Raw genomic sequence first — 18,139 nt, 5'->3', positions numbered from 1 at the left:
AATGTCAATGGTCATTCTAAGCTGAATGTTCCTGCTCTCGTCAGATCGCAGAAGTTACACAGCTTAAGGCCTCGCTAGTACCGGTGTGGGAGACTGTCTGGGAATCAGTGGTGCGGTTGACTTTTTATTATGTCGTTTAGATTTTGTTTCACAATCGATTAAAAAGGACTATGGATTAAAGCATTTAATGTCAATGGCCATTCTAAGCTGAATGTGCCTGCTCTCGTCAGATCGCAGAAGTTACACAGCTTAAGGCCTCGCTAGTACCAGTGTGGGAGACTGTCTGGGAATCCGTGGTGCGGTTGCCTTTTTATTATGTCGTTTAGATTTTGTTTCACAATCGATTAAAAAGGACTATGGATTAAAGCATTTAATGTCAATGGCCATTCTAAGCTGAATGTGCCTTCTCTCGTCAGATCGCAGAAGTTACACAGCTTAAGGCCTCGCTAGTACCCGTGTGGGAGACTGTCTGGGAATCCGTGGTGCGGTTGACTTTTTATTATGTCGTTTAGATTTTGTTTCACAATAGATTAAATAGGACTATGGATTAAAGCATTTAATGTCAATGGCCATTCTAAGCTGAATGTGCCTGCTCTCGTCAGAACGCAGAAGTTACACAGCTTAAGGCCTCGCTAGTACCAGTGTGGGAGACTGTCTGGGAATCCGTGGTGCGGTTGACTTTTTATTATGTCGTTTAGATTTTGTTTCACAATAGATTAAATAGGACTATGGATTAAAGCATTTAACGTCAATGGCCATTCTAAGCTGAATGTGCCTGCTCTCGTCAGAACGCAGAAGTTACACAGCTTAAGGCCTCGCTAGTACCAGTGTGGGAGACTGTCTGGGAATCCGTGGTGCGGTTGACTTTTTATTATGTCGTTTAGATTTTGTTTCACAATCGATTAAAAAGGACTATGGATTAAAGCATTTAATGTCAATGGCCATTCTAAGCTGAATGTGCCTGCTCTCGTCAGATCGCAGAAGTTACACAGCTTAAGGCCTCGCTAGTACCAGTGTGGGAGACTGTCTGGGAATCCGTGGTGCAGTTAACTTTTTATTATGTCGTTTAGATTTTGTTTCACAATCGATTACTAAGGACTATGGATTAAAGCATCTAATGTCAATGGCCATTCTAAGCTGAATGTCCCTGCTCTCTTCAGATCGCAGAAGTTAGACAGCTTAAGGCCTCACTAGTACCAGTGTGGGAGACTGTCTGGGTATCCGTGGTGCGGTTGAATTTTTATTATGTCGTTTAGATTTTGTTTCACAATCGATTAAAAAGGACTAAGGATTAAAGCATTTAATGTCAATGGCCATTCTAAGCTGAATGTGCCTGCTCTCGTCAGATCGCAGAAGTTACACTGCTTAAGGCCTCGCTAGTACCAGTGTGGGAGACTGTCTGGGAATCCGTGGTGCGGTTGACTTTTTATTATGTTGTTTAGATTTTGTTTCACAATAGATTAAATAGGACTATGGATTAAGGCTTTTAATGTCAATGGCCATTCTAAGCTGAATGTGCCTGCTCTCGTTAGATCGCAGAAGTTACACAGCTTAACGCCTCGCTAGTACCAGTGTGAGAGACTGTCTGGGAATCCGTGGTGCGGTTGACTTTTATTATGTCGTTTAGATTTTGTTTCACAATCGATTAAAAAGGACTATGGATTAAAGCATTTAATGTCAATGGCCATTCTAAGCTGAATGGCCCTGCTCTCGTCAGATAGCAGAAGTTACACAGCTTAAGGCCTCGCTAGTACCAGTGTGGGAGACTGTCTGGGAATCCGTGGTGCGGTTGATTTTTTATTATGTCGTTTAGATTTTGTTTCACAATCGATTAAAAAGGACTATGGATTAAAGCATTTAATGTCAATGGCCATTCTAAGCTGAATGTGCCTGCTCTCGTCAGATCGCAGAAGTTACACAGCTTAAGGCCTTGCTAGTACCAGTGTGGGAGACTGTCTGGGAATCCGTGGTGCGGTTGACTTTTTATTATGTCGTTTAGATTTTGTTTCACAATCGATTAAAAAGGACTATGGATTAAAGCATTTAATGTCAATGGCCATTCTAAGCTGAATGTGCCTGCTCTCATCAGATCGCAGAAGTTACACAGCTTAAGGCCTCGCTAGTACCAGTGTGGGAGACTGTCTGGGAATCCGTGGTGCGGTTGACTTTTTATTATGTCGTTTAGATTTTGTTTCACAATCGATTAAAAAGGACTATGGATTAAAGCATTTAACATCAATGGCCATTCTAAGCTGAATGTGCCTGCTCTCGTCAGAATGCAGAAGTTACACAGATTAAGGTCTCGCTAGTACCAGTGTGGGAGACTGTCTGGGAATCCGTGGTGCGGTTGAATTTTTATTATGTCGTTTAGATTTTGTTTCACAATCGATTAAAAAGGACTATGGATTAAAGCATTTAATGTCAATGGCCATTCTAAGCTGAATGTCCCTGCTCTCGTCAGATCGCAGAAGTTACACAGCTTAAGGCCTCGCTAGTACCAGTGTGGGAGACTGTCTGGGAATCCGTGGTGCGGTTGGCTTTTTATTATGTTGTTTAGATTTTGTTTCACAATAGATTAAATAGGACTATGGATTAAGGCTTTCAATGTCAATGGCCATTCTAAGCTGAATGTGCCTGCTCTCGTCAGATCACAGAAGTTACACAGCTTAAGGCCTCGCTAGTACAAGTGTGGGAGACTGTCTGGGAATCCGTGGTGCGGTTGACTTTTTATTATGTCGTTTAGATTTTGTTTCACAATCGATTAAAAAGGACTATGGATTAAAGCATTTAATGTCAATGGCCATTCTAAGATGAATGTGCCTGCTCTCGTCAGATCGCAGAAGTTACACAGCTTAACGCCTCGCTAGTACTAGTGTGAGAGACTGTCTGGGAATCCGTGGTGCGGTTGACTTTTATTATGTCGTTTAGATTTTGTTTCACAATCGATTAAAAAGGACTATGGATTAAAGCATTTAATGTCAATGGCCATTCTAAGCTGAATGTCCCTGCTCTCGTCAGATAGCAGAAGTTACACAGCTTAAGGCCTCGCTAGTACCAGTGTGGGAGACTGTCTGGGAATCCGTGGTGCGGTTGATTTTTTATTATGTCGTTTAGATTTTGTTTCACAATCGATTAAAAAGGACTATGGATTAAAGCATTTAATGTCAATGGCCATTCTAAGCTGAATGTGCCTGCTCTCGTCAGATCGCAGAAGTTACACAGCTTAAGGCCTCGCTAGTACCAGTGTGGGAGACTGTCTGGGAATCCATGGTGCGGTTGACTTTTTATTATGTCGTTTAGATTTTGTTTCACAATCGATTAAAAAGGACTATGGATTAAAGCATTTAATGTCAATGGACATTCTAAGCTGAATGTGCCTGCTCTCGGCAGAGCGCAGAAGTTACACAGCTTAAGGCCTCGCTAGTACCAGTGTGGGAGACTGTCTGGGAATCCATGGTGCGGTTGACTTTTCATTATGTCGTTTAGATTTTGTTTCACAATCGATTAAAAAGGACTATGGATTAAAGCATTTAATGTCAATGGCCATTCTAAGCTGAATGTGCCTGCTCTCGTCAGATCGCAGAAGTTACACAGCTTAAGGCCTCGCTAGTACCAGTGTGGAAGACTGTCTGGGAATCCGTGGTGCGGTTGACTTTTTATTATGTCGTTTAGATTATGTTTCACAATAGATTAAATAGGACTATGGATTAAAGCATTTAACGTCAATGGCCATTCTAAGCTGGATGTGCCTGCTCTCGTCAGAACGCAGAAGTTACACAGATTAAGGTCTCGCTAGTACCAGTGTGGGAGACTGTCTGGGAATCCGTGGTGCGGTTGAATTTTTATTATGTCGTTTAGATTTTGTTTCACAATCGATTAAAAAGGACTATGGATTAAAGCATTTAATGTCAATGGCCATTCTAAGCTGAATGTGCCTGCTCTCGTCAGATCGCAGAAGTTACACAGCTTAAGGCCACGCTTGTACCAGTGTGGGAGACTGTCTGGGAATCCGTGGTGCGGTTGACTTTTTATTATGTCGTTTAGATTTTGTTTCACAATCGATTAAAAAGGACTATGGATTAAAGCATTTAATGTCAATGGCCATTCTAAGCTGAATGTGCCTGCTCTCGGCAGATCGCAGAAGTTACACAGCTTAAGGCCTCGCTAGTACCAGTGTGGGAGACTGTCTGGGAATTCGTGGTGCGGTTGACTTTTTATTATGTCGTTTAGATTTTGTTTCACAATCGATTAAAAAGGACTATGGATTAAAGCGTTTAATGTCAATGGCCATTCTAAGCTGAATGTGCCTGCTCTCGTCAGATCGCAGAAGTTACACAGCTTAAGGCCTCGCTAGTACTAGTGTGGAAGACTGTCTGGGAATCCGTGGTGCGGTTGACTTTTTATTATGTCGTTTAGATTTTGTTTCACAATAGATTAAATAGGACTATGGATTAAAGCATTTAACGTCAATGGCCATTCTAAGCTGAATGTGCCTGCTCTCGTCAGAACGCAGAAGTTACACAGATTAAGGTCTCGCTAGTACCAGTGTGGGAGACTGTCTGGGAATCCGTGGTGCGGTTGAATTTTTATTATGTCGTTTAGATTTTGTTTCACAATCGATTAAAAAGGACTATGGATTAAAGCATTTAACGTCAATGGCCATTCTAAGCTGAATGTCCCTGCTCTCGTCAGATCGCAGAAGTTAGACAGCTTAAGGCCTCGCTAGTACCAGTGTGGGAGACTGTCTGGGAATCAGTGGTGCGGTTGCCTTTTTATTATGTTGTTTAGATTTTGTTTCACAATCGATTAAAAAGGACTATGGATTAAAGCATTTAATGTCAATGGCCATTCTAAGCTGAATGTCCCTGCTCTCGTCAGATCGCAGAAGTTACACAGCTTAAGGCCTCGCTAGTACCAGTGTGGGAGACTGTCTGGGAATCAGTGGTGCGGTTGCCTTTTTATTATGTTGTTTAGATTTTGTTTCACAATAGATTAAATAGGACTATGGATTAAGGCTTTTAATGTCAATGGCCATTCTAAGCTGAATGTACCTGCTCTCGTCAGATCGCAGAAGTTACACAGCTTAAGGCCTCGCTAGTACCAGTGTGGGAGACTGTATGGGAATCCGTGGTGCGGTTGACTTTTTATTATGTCGTTTAGATTTTGTTTCACAATCGATTAAAAAGGACTATGGATTAAAGCATTTAATGTCAATGGCCATTCTAAGCTGAATGTGCCTGCTCTCGTTAGATCGCAGAAGTTACACAGCTTAACGCCTCGCTAGTACCAGTGTGGGAGACTGTCTGGGAATCCGTGGTGCGGTTGACTTTTTATTATGTCGTTTAGATTTTGTTTCACAATAGATTAAATAGGACTATGGATTAAAGCATTTAATGTCAATGGCCATTCTAAGCTGAATGTGCCTGCTCTCGTCAGAACGCAGAAGTTACACAGCTTAAGGCCTCGCTAGTACCAGTGTGGGAGACTGTCTGGGAATCCGTGGTGCGGTTGACTTTTTATTATGTCGTTTAGATTTTGTTTCACAATTGATTAAAAAGGACTATGGATTAAAGCATTTAATGTCAATGGCCATTCTAAGCTGAATGTCCCTGCTCTCGTCAGATCGCAGAAATTACACAGCTTAAGGCCTCGCTAGTACCAGTGTGGGAGACTGTCTGGGAATCCGTGGTGCGGTTGCCTTTTTATTATTTTGTTTAGATTTTGTTTCACAATAAATTAAATAGGACTATGGATTAAGGCTTTTAATGTCAATGGCCATTCTATGCTGAATGTGCCTGCTCTCGTCAGATCGCAGAAGTTACACAGCTTAAGGCCTCGCTAGTACCAGTGTGGGAGACTGTCTGGGAATCCGTGATGCGGTTGACTTTTCATTATGTTGTTTAGATTTTGTTTCACAATCGATTAAAAAGGACTATGGATTAAAGCATTTAATGTCAATGGCCATTCTAAGCTGAATGTGCCTGCTCTCGTTAGATCGCAGAAGTTACACAGCTTATCGCCTCGCTAGTACCAGTGTGGGAGACTGTCTGGGAATCCGTGGTGCGGTTGACTTTTTATTATGTCGTTTAGATTTTGTTTCACAATAGATTAAATAGGACTATGGATTAAAGCATTTAACGTCAATGGCCATTCTAAGCTGAATGTGCCTGCTCTCGTCAGATTGCAGAAGTTACACAGCTTAAGCCCTCGCTAGTACCAGTGTGGGAGACTGTCTGGGAATCCGTGGTGCGGTTGAATTTTTATTATGTTGTTTAGATTTTGTTTCACAATCGATTCAAAAGGACTATGGATTAAAGCATTTCATGTCAATGGCCATTCTAAGCTGAATGTCCCTGCTCTCGTCAGATCGCAGAAGTTAGACAGCTTAAGGCCTCGCTAGTAGCAGTGTGGGAGACTGTCTGGGAATCCGTGGTGCGGTTGCCTTTTTATTATGTCGTTTAGATTTTGTTTCACAATCGATTAAAAAGGACTATGGATTAAAGCATTTAATGTCAATGGCCATTCTAAGCTGAATGTGCCTGCTCTCGTCAGATCGCAGAAGTTACACAGCTTAAGGCCTCGCTAGTACCAGTGTGGGAGACTGTCTGTGAATCCGTGGTGCGGTTGACTTTTTATTATGTCGTTTAGATTTTGTTTCACAATCGATAAAAAAGGACTATGGATTAAAGCATTTAATGTCAATGGCCATTCTAAGCTGAATGTGCCTGCTCTCGTCAGAACGCAGAAGTTACACAGCTTAAGGCCTCGCTAGTACCAGTGTGGGAGACTGTCTGGGAATCCGTGGTGCGGTTGAATTTTTATTATGTCGTTTAGATTTTGTTTCACAATCGATTAAAAAGGACTATGGATTAAAGCATTTAATGTCAATGGCCATTCTAAGCTGAATGCGCCTGCTCTCGTCAAATCGCAGAAGTTACACAGCTTAAGGCCTCGCTAGTACCAGTGTGGGAGACTGGCTGGGAATCCGTGGTGCGGTTGACTTTTTATTATGTCGTTTAGATTTTGTTTCACAATCGATTAAAAAGGACTATGGATTAAAGCATTTTACGTCAATGGCCATTCTAAGCTGAATGTGCCTGCTCTCGTCAGAACGCAGAAGTTACACGGCTTAAGGCCTCGCTAGTACCAATGTGGGAGACTGTCTGGGAATCCGTGGTGCGGTTAAATTTTTATTATGTCGTTTAGATTTTGTTTCACAATCGATTAAAAAGGACTATGGATTAAAGCATTTAATGTCAATGGCCATTCTAAGCTGAATGTCCCTGCTCTCGTCAGATCGCAGAAGTTACACAGCTTAAGGCCTCGCTAGTACCAGTGTGGGAGACTGTCTGGGAATGCGTGGTGCGGTTGCCTTTTTATTATTTTGTTTCACAATAGATTAAATAGGACTATGGATTAAGGCTTTTAATGTCAATGGCCATTCTAAGCTGAATGTACCTGCTCTCGTCAGATCGCAGAAGTTACACAGCTTAAGGCCTCGCTAGTACCAGTGTGGGAGACTGTCTGGGAATCCGTGGTCCGGTTGACTTTTTATTATGTCGTTTAGATTTTGTTTCACAATAGATTAAATAGGACTATGGATTAAAGCATTTAACGTCAATGGCCATTCTAAGCTGAATGTGCCTGCTCTCGTCAGATCGCAGAAGTTACACAGCTTAAGGCCTCGCTAGTACCAGTGTGGGAGACTGTCTGGGAATCCGTGGTGCGGTTGAATTTTTATTATGTTGTTTAGATTTTGTTTCACAATCGATTAAAAAGGACTATGGATTAAAGCATTTCATGTCAATGGCCATTCTAAGCTGAATGTCCCTGCTCTCGTCAGATCGCAGAAGTTAGACAGCTTAAGGCCTCGCTAGTACCAGTGTGGGAGACTGTCTGGGAATCCGTGGTGCGGTTGCCTTTTTATTATGTCGTTTAGATTTTGTTTCACAATCGATTAAAAAGGACTATGGATTAAAGCATTTAATGTCAATGGCCATTCTAAGCTGAATGTGCCTGCTCTCGTCAGATCGCAGAAGTTACACAGCTTAAGGCCTCGCTAGTACCAGTGTGGGAGACTGTCTGTGAATCCGTGGTGCGGTTGACTTTTTATTATGTCGTTTAGATTTTGTTTCACAATCGATAAAAAAGGACTATGGATTAAAGCATTTAATGTCAATGGCCATTCTAAGCTGAATGTGCCTGCTCTCGTCAGATCGCAGAAGTTACACAGCATAAGGCCTCGCTAGTAACAGTGTGGAAGACTGTCTGGGAATCCGTGGTGCGGTTGACTTTTTATTATGTCGTTTAGATTTTGTTTCACAATAGATTAAATAGGACTATGGATTAAAGCACTTAACGTCAATGGCCATTCTAAGCTGAATGTGCCTGCTCTCGTCAGAACGCAGAAGTTACACAGCTTAAGGCCTCGCTAGTACCAGTGTGGGAGACTGTCTGGGAATCCGTGGTGCGGTTGAATTTTTATTATGTCGTTTAGATTTTGTTTCACAATCGATTAAAAAGGACTATGGATTAAAGCATTTAACGTCAATGGCCATTCTAAGCTGAATGTTCCTGCTCTCGTCAGAACGCAGAAGTTACACAGCTTAAGGCCTCACTAGTACCAGTGTGGGAGACTGTCTGGGAATCCGTGGTGCGGTTGAATTTTTATTATGTCGTTTAGATTTAGTTTCACAATCGATTAAAAAGGACTATGGATTAAAGCATTTAATGTCAATGGCCATTCTAAGCTGAATGTCCCTGCTCTCGTCAGATCGCAGAAGTTACACAGCTTAAGGCCTCGCTAGTACCAGTGTGGGAGACTGTCTGGGAATCTGTGGTGCGGTTGCCTTTTTATTATGTTGTTTAGATTTTGTTTCACAATAGATTAAATAAGACTATGGATAAAGGCTTTTAATGTCAATGGCCATTCTAAGCTGAATGTGCCTGCTCTCGTCAGATCGCAGAAGTTACACAGCTTAAGGCCTCGCTAGTACCAGTGTGGGAGACTTTTTATTATGTCGTTTAGATTTTGTTTCACAATAGATTAAATAGGACTATGGATTAAAGCATTTAACGTCAATGGCCATTCTAAGCTGAATGTGCCTGCTCTCGTCAGAACGCAGAAGTTACACAGCTTAAGGCCTCGCTAGTACCAGTGTGGGAGGCTGTCTGGGAATCCGTGGTGCGGTTGAATTTTTATTATGTCGTTTAGATTTTGTTTCACAATCGATTAAAAAGGACTATGGATTAAAGCCTTTAATGTCAATGGCCATTCTAAGCTGAATGTCCCTGCTCTCGTCAGATCGCAGAAGTTACACAGCTTAAGGCCTCGCTAGTACGAGTGTGGGAGACTGTCTGGGAATCCGTGGTGCAGTTGACTTTTTATTATGTCGTTTAGATTTTGTTTCACAATAGATTAAATAGTACTATGGATTAAGGCTTTTAATGTCAATGGCCATTCTAAGCTGAATGCGCCTGCTCTCGTCAGAGCGCAGAAGTTACACAGCTTAAGGTCTCGCTAGTACCAGTGTGGGAGACTGTCTGGGAATCCGTGGTGCGGTTGACTTTTTATTATGTCGTTTAGATTTTGTTTCACAATCGATTAAAAAGGACTATGGATTAAAGCATTTAATGTCAATGGCCATTCTAAACTGAATGTCCCTGCTCTCGTCAGATCGCAGAAGTTACACAGCTTAAGGCCTCGCTAGTACCAGTGTGGGAGACTGTCTGGGAATCTGTGGTGCGGTTGCCTTTTTATTATGTTGTTTAGATTTTGTTTCACAATAGATTAAATAAGACTATGGATAAAGGCTTTTAATGTCAATGGCCATTCTAAGCTGAATGTGCCTGCTCTCGTCAGATCGCAGAAGTTACACAGCTTAAGGCCTCGCTAGTACCAGTGTGGGAGACTTTTTATTATGTCGTTTAGATTTTGTTTCACAATAGATTAAATAGGACTATGGATTAAAGCATTTAACGTCAATGGCCATTCTAAGCTGAATGTGCCTGCTCTCGTCAGAACGCAGAAGTTACACAGCTTAAGGCCTCGCTAGTACCAGTGTGGGAGACTGTCTGGGAATCCGTGGTGCGGTTGAATTTTTATTATGTCGTTTAGATTTTGTTTCACAATCGATTAAAAAGGACTATGGATTAAAGCGTTTAATGTCAATGGCCATTCTAAGCTGAATGTCCCTGCTCTCGTCAGATCGCAGAAGTTACACAGCTTAAGGCCTCGCTAGTACGAGTGTGGGAGACTGTCTGGGCATCCGTGGTGCGGTTGACTTTTTATTATGTCGTTTAGATTTTGTTTCACAATAGATTAAATAGTACTATGGATTAAGGCTTTTAATGTCAATGGCCATTCTAAGCTGAATGCGCCTGCTCTCGTCAGAGCGCAGAAGTTACACAGCTTAAGGTCTCGCTAGTACCAGTGTGGGAGACTGTCTGGGAATCCGTGGTGCGGTTGACTTTTTATTATGTCGTTTAGATTTTGTTTCACAATCGATTAAAAAGGACTATGGATTAAAGCATTTAATGTCAATGGCCATTCTAAGCTGAATGTGCCTGCTCTCGTTAGATCGCAGAAGTTACACAGCATAACGCCTCGCTAGTACCAGTGTGGGAGACTGTCTGGGAATCCGTGGTGCGGTTGACTTTTTATTATGTCGTTTAGATTTTGTTTCACAATCGATTAAAAAGGACTATGGATTAAAGCATTTAATGTCAATGGCCATTCTAAGCTGAATGTGCCTGCTCTCGTTAGATCGCAGAAGTTACACAGCTTAACGCCTCGCTAGTACCAGTGTGGGAGACTGTCTGGGAATCCGTGGTGCGGTTGCCTTTTTATTATGTCGTTTAGATTTTGTTTCACAATCGATTAAAAAGGACTATGGATTAAAGCATTTTATGTCAATGGCCATTCTAAGCTGAATGTGCCTGCTCTCGTCAGATCGCAGAAGTTACACAGCTTAAGGCCTCGCTAGTACCAGTGTGGCAGACTGTCTGGGAATCCGTGGTGCGGTTGACTTTTTATTATGTCGTTTAGATTTTGTTTCACAATCGATTAAAAAGGACTATGGATTAAAGCATTTAATGTCAATGGCCATTCTAAGCTGAATGTGCCTGCTCTCGTCAGATCGCAGAAGTTACATAGCCTAAGGCCTCACTAGTACCAGTGTGGGAGACTGTCTGGGAATCCGTGGTGCGGTTGCCTTAATATTATGTTGTTTAGATTTTGTTTCACAATAAATTAAATAGGACTATGGATTAAAGATTTTAATGTCAATGGCCATTCTAAGCTGAATGTGCCTGCTCTCGTCAGATCGCAGAAGTTACACAGCTTAAGGCCTCGCTAGTACCAGTGTGGGAAACTGTCTGGGAATCCGTGGTGCGGTTGACTTTTTATTATGTTGTTTAGATTTTGTTTCACAATAGATTAAATAGGACTATGGATTAAGGCTTTTAATGTCAATGGCCATTCTAAGCTGAATGTGCCTGCTCTCGTCAGATCGCAGAAGTTACACAGCTTAAGGCCTTGCTAGTACCAGTGTGGGAGACTGTCTGGGAATCCGTGGTGCGGTTGACTTTTTATTATGTCGTTTAGATTTTGTTTCACAATCGATTAAAAAGGACTATGGATTAAAGCATTTAATGTCAATGGCCATTCTAAGCTGAATGTGCCTGCTCTCGTTAGATCGCAGAAGTTACACAGCTTAACGCCTCGCTAGTACCAGTGTGGGAGACTGTCTGGGAATCCGTGGTGCGGTTGACTTTTTATTATGTCGTTTAGATTTTGTTTCACAATAGATTAAATAGGACTATGGATTAAAGCATTTAACGTCAATGGCCATTCTAAGCTGAATGTGCCTGCTCTCGTCAGATCGCAGAAGTTACACAGCTTAAGGCCTCGCTAGTACCAGTGTGGGAGACTGTCTGGGAATCCGTGGTGCGGTTGAATTTTTATTATGTTGTTTAGATTTTGTTTCACAATCGATTAAAAAGGACTATGGATTAAAGCATTTCATGTCAATGGCCATTCTAAGCTGAATGTCCCTGCTCTCGTCAGATCGCAGAAGTTAGACAGCTTAAGGCCTCGCTAGTACCAGTGTGGGAGACTGTCTGGGAATCAGTGGTGCTGTTGCCTTTTTATTATGTCGTTTAGATTTTGTTTCACAATCGATTAAAAAGGACTATGGATTAAAGCATTTAACGTCTATGGCCATTCAAAGCTGAATGTGCCTGCTCTCGTCAAATCTTAGAAGTTACACAGCTTAAGGCCTCGCTAGTACCAGTGTGGGAGACTGTCCTGGAATCCGTGGTGCGGTTGACTTTTTATTATGTCGTTTAGATTTTGTTTCACAATCGATTAAAAAGGACTATGGATTAAAGCATTTAATGTCAATGGCCATTCTAAGCTGAATGTGCCTGCTCTCGTCAGATCGCAGAAGTTACACAGCTTAAGGCCTCGCTAGTACCAGTGTGGGTGGCTGTCTGGGAATCCGTGGTGCGGTTGACTTTTTATTATGTCGTTTAGATTTTGTTTCACAATAGATTAAATAGGACTATGGATTAAAGCATTTAACGTCAATGGCCATTCTAAGCTGAATGTGCCTGTTCTCGTCAGAACGCAGAAGTTACACAGCTTAAGGCCTCGCTAGTACCAGTGTGGGAGACTGTCTGGGAATCCGTGGTGCGGTTGAATTTTTATTATGTCGTTTAGATTTTGTTTCACAATCGATTAAAAAGGACTATGGATTGAAGCATTTAATGTCAATTGCCATTCTAAGCTGAATGTCCCTGCTCTCGTCAGATCGCAGAAGTTACACAGCTTAAGGCCTCGCTAGTACGAGTGTGGGAGACTGTCTGGGAATCCGTGGTGCGGTTTACTTTTTATTATGTCGTTTAGATTTTGTTTCACAATAGATTAAATAGTACTATGGATTAAGGCTTTTAATGTCAATGGCCATTCTAAGCTGAATGCGCCTGCTCTCGTCAGAGCGCAGAAGTTACACAGCTTAAGGCCTCGCTAGTACCAGTGTGGGAGACTGTCTGGGAATCCGTGGTGCGGTTGACTTTTTATTATGTCGTTTAGATTTTGTTTCACAATCGATTAAAAAGGACTATGGATTAAAGCATTTAATGTCAATGGCCATTCTAAGCTGAATGTGCCTGCTCTCGTTAGATTGCAGAAGTTACACAGCTTAACGCCTCGCTAGTACCAGTGTGGGAGACTGTCTGGGAATCCGTGGTGCGGTTGACTTTTTATTATGTCGTTTAGATTTTGTTTCACAATCAATTAAAAAGGACTATGGATTAAAGCATTTAATGTCAATGGCCATTCTAAGCTGAATGTGCCTGCTCTCGTCAGATCGCAGAAGTTACACAGCTTAAGGCCTCGCTAGTACCAGTGTGGGAGACTGTCTGGGAATCCGTGGTGCGGTTGCCTTTTTATTATGTCGTTTAGATTTTGTTTCACAATCGATTAAAAAGGACTATGGATTAAAGCATTTAATGTCAATGGCCATTCTAAGCTGAATGTGCCTGCTCTCGTCAGATCGCAGAAGTTACACAGCTTAAGGCCTCGCTAGTACCAGTGCGGGAGACTGTCTGGGAATCCGTGGTGCGGTTGACTTTTAATTATGTCGTTTAGATTTTGTTTCACAATCGATTAAAAAGGACTATGGATTAAAGCATTTAATGTCAATGGCCATTCTAAGCTTTATGTGCCTGCTCTCGTCAGATCACAGAAGTTACACAGCTTAAGGCCTCGCTAGTACCAGTGTGGGAGACTGTCTGTGAATCCGTGGTGCGGTTGACTTTTTATTATGTCGTTTAGATTTTGTTTCACAATAGATTAAATAGGACTATGGATTAAAGCATTTAACGTCAATGGCCATTCTAAGCTGAATGTGCCTGCTCTCGTCAGAACGCAGAAGTTACACAGCTTAAGGCCTCGCTAGTACCAGTGTGGGAGACTGTCTGGGAATCCGTGGTGCGGTTGACTTTTTATTATGTCGTTTAGATTTTGTTTCACAATCGATTAAAAAGGACTATGGATTAAAGCATTTAATGTCAATGGCCATTCTAAGCTGAATGTCCCTGCTCTCGTCAGATCGCAGAAGTTACACAGCTTAAGGCCTCGCTAGTACGAGTGTGGGAGACTGTCTGGGAATCCGTGGTGCGGTTTACTTTTTATTATGTCGTTTAGATTTTGTTTCACAATAGATTAAATAGTACTATGGATTAAGGCTTTTAATGTCAATGGCCATTCTAAGCTGAATAGGCCTGCTCTCGTCAGAGCGCAGAAGTTACACAGCTTAAGGCCTCGCTAGTACCAGTGTGGGAGACTGTCTGGGAATCCGTGGTGCGGTTGACTTTTTATTATGTCGTTTAGATTTTGTTTCACAATCAATTAAAAAGGACTATGGATTAAAGCATTTAATGTCAATGGCCATTCTAAGCTGAATGTGCCTGCTCTCGTTAGATCGCAGAAGTTACACAGCTTAACGCCTCGCTAGTACCAGTGTGGGAGACTGTCTGGGAATCCGTGGTGCGGTTGACTTTTTATTATGTCGTTTAGATTTTGTTTCACAATCGATTAAAAAGGACTATGGATTAAGGCATTTAATGTCAATGGCCATTCTAAGCTGAATGTGCCTGCTCTCGTCAGATCGCAGAAGTTACACAGCTTAAGGCCTCGCTAGTACCAGTGTGGGAGACTGTCTGGGAATCCGTGGTGCGGTTGCCTTTTTATTATGTCGTTTAGATTTTGTTTCACAATCGATTAAAAAGGACTATGGATTAAAGCATTTAATGTCAATGGCCATTCTAAGCTGAATGTGCCTGCTCTCGTCAGATCGCAGAAGTTACACAGCTTAAGGCCTCGCTAGTACCAGTGTGGGAGACTGTCTGGGAATCCGTGGTGCGGTTGACTTTTTATTATGTCGTTTAGATTTTGTTTCACAATCGATTAAAAAGGACTATGGATTAAAGCATTTAGTGTCAATGGCCATTCTAAGCTGAATGTGCCTGCTCTCGTCAGATCGCAGAAGTTACACAGCTTAAGGCCTCGCTAGTACCAGTGTGGGAGACTGTCTGGGAATCCGTGGTGCGGTTGACTTTTTATTATGTCGTTTAGATTTTGTTTCACAATCGATTAAAAAGGACTATGGATTAAAGCATTTAATGTCAATGGCCATTCTAAGCTGAATGTGCCTGCTCTCGTCAGATCACAGAAGTTACACAACTTAAGGCCTCGCTAGTACCAGTGTGGGAGACTGTCTGTGAATCCGTGGTGCGGTTGCCTTTTTATTATGTCGTTTAGATTTTGTTTCACAATAGATTAAATAGGACTATGGATTAAAGCATTTAACGTCAATGGCCATTCTAAGCTGAATGTGCCTGCTCTCGTCAGGTCGCAGAAGTTACACAGCTTAAGGCCTCGCTAGTACCAGTGTGGGAGACAGTCTGGGAATCCGTGGTGCGGTTGAATTTTTATTATGTCGTTTAGATTTTGTTTCACAATCGATTAAAAAGGACTATGGATTAAAGCATTTAATGTCAATGGCCATTCTAATCTGAATGTCCCTGCTCTCGTCAGATCGCAGAAGTTACACAGCTTAAGGCCTCGCTAGTACCAGTGTGGGAGACTGTCTGGGAATCCGTGGTGCGGTTGACTTTTTATTATGTCGTTTAGATTTTGTTTCACAATAAATTAAATAGGACTATGGATTAAAGCATTTAACGTCAATGGCCATTCTAAGCTGAATGTGTCTGCTCTCGTCAGAACGCAGAAGTTACACAGCTTAAGGCCTCGCTAGTACCAGTGTGGGAGACTGTCAGGGAATCCATGGTGCGGTTGAATTTTTATTATGTCGTTTAGATTTTGTTTCACAATCGATTAAAAAGGACTATGGATTAAAGCATTTATTGTCAATTTCCATTCTAAGCTGAATGTCCCTGCTCTCGTCAGATCGCAGAAGTTACACAGCTTAAGGCCTCGCTAGTACCAGTGTGGGAGACTGTCTGGGAATCCGTGGTGCGGTTGCCTTTTTATTATGTTGTTTAGATTTTGTTTCACAATAGATTAAATAGGACTATGGATTAAAACATTTAACGTCAATGGCCATTCTAAGCTGAATGTGCCTGCTCTCGTCAGATCGCAGAAGTTACACAGCTTAAGGCCTCGCTAGTACCAGTGTGGGAGACTGTCTGGGAATCCGTGGTGCGGTTGAATTTTTATTATGTTGTTTAGATTTTGTTTCACAATCGATTAAAAAGGACTATGGATTAAAGCATTTCATGTCAATGGCCATTCTAAGCTGAATGTGCCTGCTCTCGTCAGAACGCAGAAGTTACACAGCTTAAGGCCTCGCTAGTACCAGTGTGGGAGACTGTCTGGGAATCCGTGGTGCGGTTGAATTTTTATTATGTCGTTTAGATTTTGTTTCACAATCGATTAAAAAGGACTATGGATTAAAGCATTTAATGTCAATGGCCATTCTAAGCTGAATGTCCCTGCTCTCGTCAGATCGCAGAAGTTACACAGCTTAAGGCCTCGCTAGTACCAGTGTGGGAGACTGTCTGGGAATCCGTGGTGCGGTTGCCTTTTTATTATGTTGTTTAGATTTTGTTTCACAATAAATTAAATAGGACTATGGATTAAGGCTTTTAATGTCAATGGCCATTCTAAGCTGAATGTGCCTGCTCTCGTCAGATCGCAGAAGTTACACAGCTTAAGGCCTTGCTAGTACCAGTGTGGGAGACTGTCTGGGAATCCGTGGTGCGGTTGACTTTTTATTATGTCGTTTAGATTTTGTTTCACAATCGATAAAAAAGGACTATGGATTAAAGCATTTAATGTCAATGGCCATTCTAAGCTGAATGTGCCTGCTCTCGTTAGATCGCAGAAGTTACACCGCTTAACGCCTCGCTAGTACCAGTGTGGGAGACTGTCTGGGAATCCGTGGTGCGGTTGACTTTTTATTATGTCGTTTAGATTTTGTTTCACAATCGATTAAAAAGGACTATGGATTAAAGCATTTAATGTCAATGGCCATTCTAAGCTGAATGTGCCTGCTCTCGTCAGATCGCAGAAGTTACATAGCTTAAGGCCTCGCTAGTACCAGTGTGGTAGACTGTCTGTGAATCCGTGGTGCGGTTGACTTTTTATTATGTCGTTTAGATTTTGTTTCACAATCGATAAAAAAGGACTATGGATTAAAGCATTTTATGTCAATGGCCATTCTAAGCTGAATGTGCCTGCTCTCGTCAGATCGCAGAAGTTACACAGCATAAGGCCTCGCTAGTACCAGTGTGGGAGACTGTCTGGGAATCCGTGGTGCAATTGACTTTTTATTATGTCGTTTAGATTTTGTTTCACAATAGATTAAATAGGACTATGGATTAAAGCATTTAACGTCAATGGCCATTCTAAGCTGAATGTGCCTGCTCTCGTCAGAACGCAGAAGTTACACAGCTTAATGCCTCGCTATTACCAGTGTGGGAGACTGTCTGGGAATCCATGGTGCAGTTGAATTTTTATTATGTCGTTTAGATTTTGTTTCACAATCGATTAAAAAGGACTATGGATTAAAGCATTTAATGTCAATGGCCATTCTAAGCTGAATGTCCCTGCTCTCGTCAGATCGCAGAAGTTACACAGCTTAAGGCCTCGCTAGTACCAGTGTGGGAGACTGTCTGGGAATCCGTGGTGCGGTTGACTTTTTATTATGTCGTTTAGATTTTGTTTCACAATAGATTAAATAGTACTATGGATTAAAGCTTTTAATGTCAATGGCCATTCTAAGCTGAATGCGCCTGCTCTCGTCAGAGCGCAGAAGTTACACAGCTTAAGGCCTCGCTAGTACCAGTGTGGGAGACTGTCTGGGAATCCGTGGTGCGGTTGACTTTTTATTATGTCGTTTAGATTTTGTTTCACAATCGATTAAAAAGGACTATGGATTAAAGCATTTAATGTCAATGGCCATTCTAAGATGAATGTGCCTGCTCTCGTTAGATCGCAGAAGTTACACAACTTAACGCCTCGCTAGTACCAGTGTGGGAGACTGTCTGGGAATCCGTGGTGCGGTTGACTTTTTATTATGTCGTTTAGATTTTGTTTCACAATCGATTAAAA

The 18,139-nt window shown here is 41.9% G+C and overlaps 79 pseudogenes; all 79 read left to right on the top strand.

Annotated features, from left to right (window-relative positions):
- The first annotated feature begins 189 nt into the window (after positions 1-189).
- LOC142717283 (5S ribosomal RNA) lies at positions 190-307 on the top strand (annotated as a pseudogene).
- Positions 308-562: 255 nt separating this feature from the next.
- On the top strand, positions 563-679 carry LOC142717280 (5S ribosomal RNA; annotated as a pseudogene).
- Positions 680-748: 69 nt separating this feature from the next.
- LOC142717279 (5S ribosomal RNA) lies at positions 749-865 on the top strand (annotated as a pseudogene).
- Positions 866-1,305: 440 nt separating this feature from the next.
- On the top strand, positions 1,306-1,424 carry LOC142717158 (5S ribosomal RNA; annotated as a pseudogene).
- A 438-nt stretch (positions 1,425-1,862) lies between these two features.
- Positions 1,863-1,981, top strand: LOC142717415 (5S ribosomal RNA; annotated as a pseudogene).
- Positions 1,982-2,048: 67 nt separating this feature from the next.
- Positions 2,049-2,167, top strand: LOC142717174 (5S ribosomal RNA; annotated as a pseudogene).
- Positions 2,168-2,420: 253 nt separating this feature from the next.
- On the top strand, positions 2,421-2,539 carry LOC142717145 (5S ribosomal RNA; annotated as a pseudogene).
- A 67-nt stretch (positions 2,540-2,606) lies between these two features.
- On the top strand, positions 2,607-2,725 carry LOC142717242 (5S ribosomal RNA; annotated as a pseudogene).
- Positions 2,726-2,977: 252 nt separating this feature from the next.
- LOC142717262 (5S ribosomal RNA) lies at positions 2,978-3,096 on the top strand (annotated as a pseudogene).
- Positions 3,097-3,163: 67 nt separating this feature from the next.
- On the top strand, positions 3,164-3,282 carry LOC142717204 (5S ribosomal RNA; annotated as a pseudogene).
- A 253-nt stretch (positions 3,283-3,535) lies between these two features.
- LOC142717157 (5S ribosomal RNA) lies at positions 3,536-3,654 on the top strand (annotated as a pseudogene).
- Positions 3,655-3,721: 67 nt separating this feature from the next.
- Positions 3,722-3,840, top strand: LOC142717298 (5S ribosomal RNA; annotated as a pseudogene).
- Positions 3,841-3,907: 67 nt separating this feature from the next.
- LOC142717411 (5S ribosomal RNA) lies at positions 3,908-4,026 on the top strand (annotated as a pseudogene).
- A 67-nt stretch (positions 4,027-4,093) lies between these two features.
- LOC142717201 (5S ribosomal RNA) lies at positions 4,094-4,212 on the top strand (annotated as a pseudogene).
- Positions 4,213-4,279: 67 nt separating this feature from the next.
- On the top strand, positions 4,280-4,398 carry LOC142717134 (5S ribosomal RNA; annotated as a pseudogene).
- Positions 4,399-4,465: 67 nt separating this feature from the next.
- LOC142717294 (5S ribosomal RNA) lies at positions 4,466-4,584 on the top strand (annotated as a pseudogene).
- A 67-nt stretch (positions 4,585-4,651) lies between these two features.
- Positions 4,652-4,770, top strand: LOC142717231 (5S ribosomal RNA; annotated as a pseudogene).
- Positions 4,771-4,837: 67 nt separating this feature from the next.
- LOC142717233 (5S ribosomal RNA) lies at positions 4,838-4,956 on the top strand (annotated as a pseudogene).
- A 67-nt stretch (positions 4,957-5,023) lies between these two features.
- On the top strand, positions 5,024-5,142 carry LOC142717187 (5S ribosomal RNA; annotated as a pseudogene).
- A 67-nt stretch (positions 5,143-5,209) lies between these two features.
- LOC142717253 (5S ribosomal RNA) lies at positions 5,210-5,328 on the top strand (annotated as a pseudogene).
- Positions 5,329-5,395: 67 nt separating this feature from the next.
- On the top strand, positions 5,396-5,514 carry LOC142717162 (5S ribosomal RNA; annotated as a pseudogene).
- Positions 5,515-5,581: 67 nt separating this feature from the next.
- On the top strand, positions 5,582-5,700 carry LOC142717169 (5S ribosomal RNA; annotated as a pseudogene).
- A 67-nt stretch (positions 5,701-5,767) lies between these two features.
- LOC142717271 (5S ribosomal RNA) lies at positions 5,768-5,886 on the top strand (annotated as a pseudogene).
- A 67-nt stretch (positions 5,887-5,953) lies between these two features.
- Positions 5,954-6,072, top strand: LOC142717344 (5S ribosomal RNA; annotated as a pseudogene).
- Positions 6,073-6,325: 253 nt separating this feature from the next.
- Positions 6,326-6,444, top strand: LOC142717240 (5S ribosomal RNA; annotated as a pseudogene).
- Positions 6,445-6,511: 67 nt separating this feature from the next.
- Positions 6,512-6,630, top strand: LOC142717167 (5S ribosomal RNA; annotated as a pseudogene).
- A 67-nt stretch (positions 6,631-6,697) lies between these two features.
- Positions 6,698-6,816, top strand: LOC142717140 (5S ribosomal RNA; annotated as a pseudogene).
- A 67-nt stretch (positions 6,817-6,883) lies between these two features.
- Positions 6,884-7,002, top strand: LOC142717209 (5S ribosomal RNA; annotated as a pseudogene).
- A 67-nt stretch (positions 7,003-7,069) lies between these two features.
- Positions 7,070-7,188, top strand: LOC142717269 (5S ribosomal RNA; annotated as a pseudogene).
- A 67-nt stretch (positions 7,189-7,255) lies between these two features.
- On the top strand, positions 7,256-7,374 carry LOC142717212 (5S ribosomal RNA; annotated as a pseudogene).
- A 242-nt stretch (positions 7,375-7,616) lies between these two features.
- On the top strand, positions 7,617-7,735 carry LOC142717176 (5S ribosomal RNA; annotated as a pseudogene).
- Positions 7,736-7,802: 67 nt separating this feature from the next.
- LOC142717183 (5S ribosomal RNA) lies at positions 7,803-7,921 on the top strand (annotated as a pseudogene).
- Positions 7,922-7,988: 67 nt separating this feature from the next.
- On the top strand, positions 7,989-8,107 carry LOC142717166 (5S ribosomal RNA; annotated as a pseudogene).
- Positions 8,108-8,360: 253 nt separating this feature from the next.
- Positions 8,361-8,479, top strand: LOC142717139 (5S ribosomal RNA; annotated as a pseudogene).
- Positions 8,480-8,546: 67 nt separating this feature from the next.
- On the top strand, positions 8,547-8,665 carry LOC142717165 (5S ribosomal RNA; annotated as a pseudogene).
- Positions 8,666-8,732: 67 nt separating this feature from the next.
- Positions 8,733-8,851, top strand: LOC142717222 (5S ribosomal RNA; annotated as a pseudogene).
- A 226-nt stretch (positions 8,852-9,077) lies between these two features.
- LOC142717216 (5S ribosomal RNA) lies at positions 9,078-9,196 on the top strand (annotated as a pseudogene).
- Positions 9,197-9,263: 67 nt separating this feature from the next.
- On the top strand, positions 9,264-9,382 carry LOC142717214 (5S ribosomal RNA; annotated as a pseudogene).
- Positions 9,383-9,449: 67 nt separating this feature from the next.
- Positions 9,450-9,568, top strand: LOC142717156 (5S ribosomal RNA; annotated as a pseudogene).
- Positions 9,569-9,635: 67 nt separating this feature from the next.
- On the top strand, positions 9,636-9,754 carry LOC142717287 (5S ribosomal RNA; annotated as a pseudogene).
- Positions 9,755-9,980: 226 nt separating this feature from the next.
- On the top strand, positions 9,981-10,099 carry LOC142717138 (5S ribosomal RNA; annotated as a pseudogene).
- Positions 10,100-10,166: 67 nt separating this feature from the next.
- LOC142717288 (5S ribosomal RNA) lies at positions 10,167-10,285 on the top strand (annotated as a pseudogene).
- A 67-nt stretch (positions 10,286-10,352) lies between these two features.
- Positions 10,353-10,471, top strand: LOC142717155 (5S ribosomal RNA; annotated as a pseudogene).
- A 253-nt stretch (positions 10,472-10,724) lies between these two features.
- LOC142717317 (5S ribosomal RNA) lies at positions 10,725-10,843 on the top strand (annotated as a pseudogene).
- Positions 10,844-10,910: 67 nt separating this feature from the next.
- Positions 10,911-11,029, top strand: LOC142717191 (5S ribosomal RNA; annotated as a pseudogene).
- Positions 11,030-11,096: 67 nt separating this feature from the next.
- LOC142717315 (5S ribosomal RNA) lies at positions 11,097-11,215 on the top strand (annotated as a pseudogene).
- Positions 11,216-11,282: 67 nt separating this feature from the next.
- On the top strand, positions 11,283-11,401 carry LOC142717412 (5S ribosomal RNA; annotated as a pseudogene).
- A 67-nt stretch (positions 11,402-11,468) lies between these two features.
- On the top strand, positions 11,469-11,587 carry LOC142717414 (5S ribosomal RNA; annotated as a pseudogene).
- Positions 11,588-11,654: 67 nt separating this feature from the next.
- Positions 11,655-11,773, top strand: LOC142717251 (5S ribosomal RNA; annotated as a pseudogene).
- A 67-nt stretch (positions 11,774-11,840) lies between these two features.
- On the top strand, positions 11,841-11,959 carry LOC142717173 (5S ribosomal RNA; annotated as a pseudogene).
- A 67-nt stretch (positions 11,960-12,026) lies between these two features.
- LOC142717146 (5S ribosomal RNA) lies at positions 12,027-12,145 on the top strand (annotated as a pseudogene).
- A 253-nt stretch (positions 12,146-12,398) lies between these two features.
- LOC142717409 (5S ribosomal RNA) lies at positions 12,399-12,517 on the top strand (annotated as a pseudogene).
- A 67-nt stretch (positions 12,518-12,584) lies between these two features.
- On the top strand, positions 12,585-12,703 carry LOC142717200 (5S ribosomal RNA; annotated as a pseudogene).
- Positions 12,704-12,770: 67 nt separating this feature from the next.
- LOC142717234 (5S ribosomal RNA) lies at positions 12,771-12,889 on the top strand (annotated as a pseudogene).
- Positions 12,890-12,956: 67 nt separating this feature from the next.
- On the top strand, positions 12,957-13,075 carry LOC142717211 (5S ribosomal RNA; annotated as a pseudogene).
- Positions 13,076-13,142: 67 nt separating this feature from the next.
- Positions 13,143-13,261, top strand: LOC142717351 (5S ribosomal RNA; annotated as a pseudogene).
- A 67-nt stretch (positions 13,262-13,328) lies between these two features.
- Positions 13,329-13,447, top strand: LOC142717148 (5S ribosomal RNA; annotated as a pseudogene).
- A 67-nt stretch (positions 13,448-13,514) lies between these two features.
- Positions 13,515-13,633, top strand: LOC142717163 (5S ribosomal RNA; annotated as a pseudogene).
- A 67-nt stretch (positions 13,634-13,700) lies between these two features.
- Positions 13,701-13,819, top strand: LOC142717339 (5S ribosomal RNA; annotated as a pseudogene).
- A 67-nt stretch (positions 13,820-13,886) lies between these two features.
- On the top strand, positions 13,887-14,005 carry LOC142717150 (5S ribosomal RNA; annotated as a pseudogene).
- A 67-nt stretch (positions 14,006-14,072) lies between these two features.
- On the top strand, positions 14,073-14,191 carry LOC142717259 (5S ribosomal RNA; annotated as a pseudogene).
- Positions 14,192-14,258: 67 nt separating this feature from the next.
- On the top strand, positions 14,259-14,377 carry LOC142717221 (5S ribosomal RNA; annotated as a pseudogene).
- A 67-nt stretch (positions 14,378-14,444) lies between these two features.
- On the top strand, positions 14,445-14,563 carry LOC142717250 (5S ribosomal RNA; annotated as a pseudogene).
- Positions 14,564-14,630: 67 nt separating this feature from the next.
- LOC142717147 (5S ribosomal RNA) lies at positions 14,631-14,749 on the top strand (annotated as a pseudogene).
- A 67-nt stretch (positions 14,750-14,816) lies between these two features.
- On the top strand, positions 14,817-14,935 carry LOC142717297 (5S ribosomal RNA; annotated as a pseudogene).
- A 67-nt stretch (positions 14,936-15,002) lies between these two features.
- On the top strand, positions 15,003-15,121 carry LOC142717284 (5S ribosomal RNA; annotated as a pseudogene).
- Positions 15,122-15,374: 253 nt separating this feature from the next.
- On the top strand, positions 15,375-15,493 carry LOC142717335 (5S ribosomal RNA; annotated as a pseudogene).
- Positions 15,494-15,560: 67 nt separating this feature from the next.
- On the top strand, positions 15,561-15,679 carry LOC142717210 (5S ribosomal RNA; annotated as a pseudogene).
- Positions 15,680-15,932: 253 nt separating this feature from the next.
- LOC142717245 (5S ribosomal RNA) lies at positions 15,933-16,051 on the top strand (annotated as a pseudogene).
- Positions 16,052-16,118: 67 nt separating this feature from the next.
- On the top strand, positions 16,119-16,237 carry LOC142717172 (5S ribosomal RNA; annotated as a pseudogene).
- Positions 16,238-16,304: 67 nt separating this feature from the next.
- LOC142717136 (5S ribosomal RNA) lies at positions 16,305-16,423 on the top strand (annotated as a pseudogene).
- Positions 16,424-16,490: 67 nt separating this feature from the next.
- On the top strand, positions 16,491-16,609 carry LOC142717185 (5S ribosomal RNA; annotated as a pseudogene).
- Positions 16,610-16,676: 67 nt separating this feature from the next.
- LOC142717413 (5S ribosomal RNA) lies at positions 16,677-16,795 on the top strand (annotated as a pseudogene).
- Positions 16,796-16,862: 67 nt separating this feature from the next.
- LOC142717379 (5S ribosomal RNA) lies at positions 16,863-16,981 on the top strand (annotated as a pseudogene).
- A 67-nt stretch (positions 16,982-17,048) lies between these two features.
- On the top strand, positions 17,049-17,167 carry LOC142717295 (5S ribosomal RNA; annotated as a pseudogene).
- A 67-nt stretch (positions 17,168-17,234) lies between these two features.
- LOC142717213 (5S ribosomal RNA) lies at positions 17,235-17,353 on the top strand (annotated as a pseudogene).
- A 253-nt stretch (positions 17,354-17,606) lies between these two features.
- Positions 17,607-17,725, top strand: LOC142717403 (5S ribosomal RNA; annotated as a pseudogene).
- A 67-nt stretch (positions 17,726-17,792) lies between these two features.
- On the top strand, positions 17,793-17,911 carry LOC142717199 (5S ribosomal RNA; annotated as a pseudogene).
- A 67-nt stretch (positions 17,912-17,978) lies between these two features.
- LOC142717349 (5S ribosomal RNA) lies at positions 17,979-18,097 on the top strand (annotated as a pseudogene).
- The last annotated feature ends 42 nt before the right edge of the window (positions 18,098-18,139 follow it).

Source organism: Rhinoderma darwinii, unplaced genomic scaffold (assembly GCF_050947455.1).
Source record: "Rhinoderma darwinii isolate aRhiDar2 unplaced genomic scaffold, aRhiDar2.hap1 Scaffold_4552, whole genome shotgun sequence".
In the NCBI taxonomy this organism is placed as follows: Eukaryota; Metazoa; Chordata; class Amphibia; order Anura; family Rhinodermatidae; genus Rhinoderma; species Rhinoderma darwinii.
The sequence above is the reverse complement of the archived record's forward strand: the minus strand, read 5'-3'. Positions and strand labels throughout refer to the sequence as shown.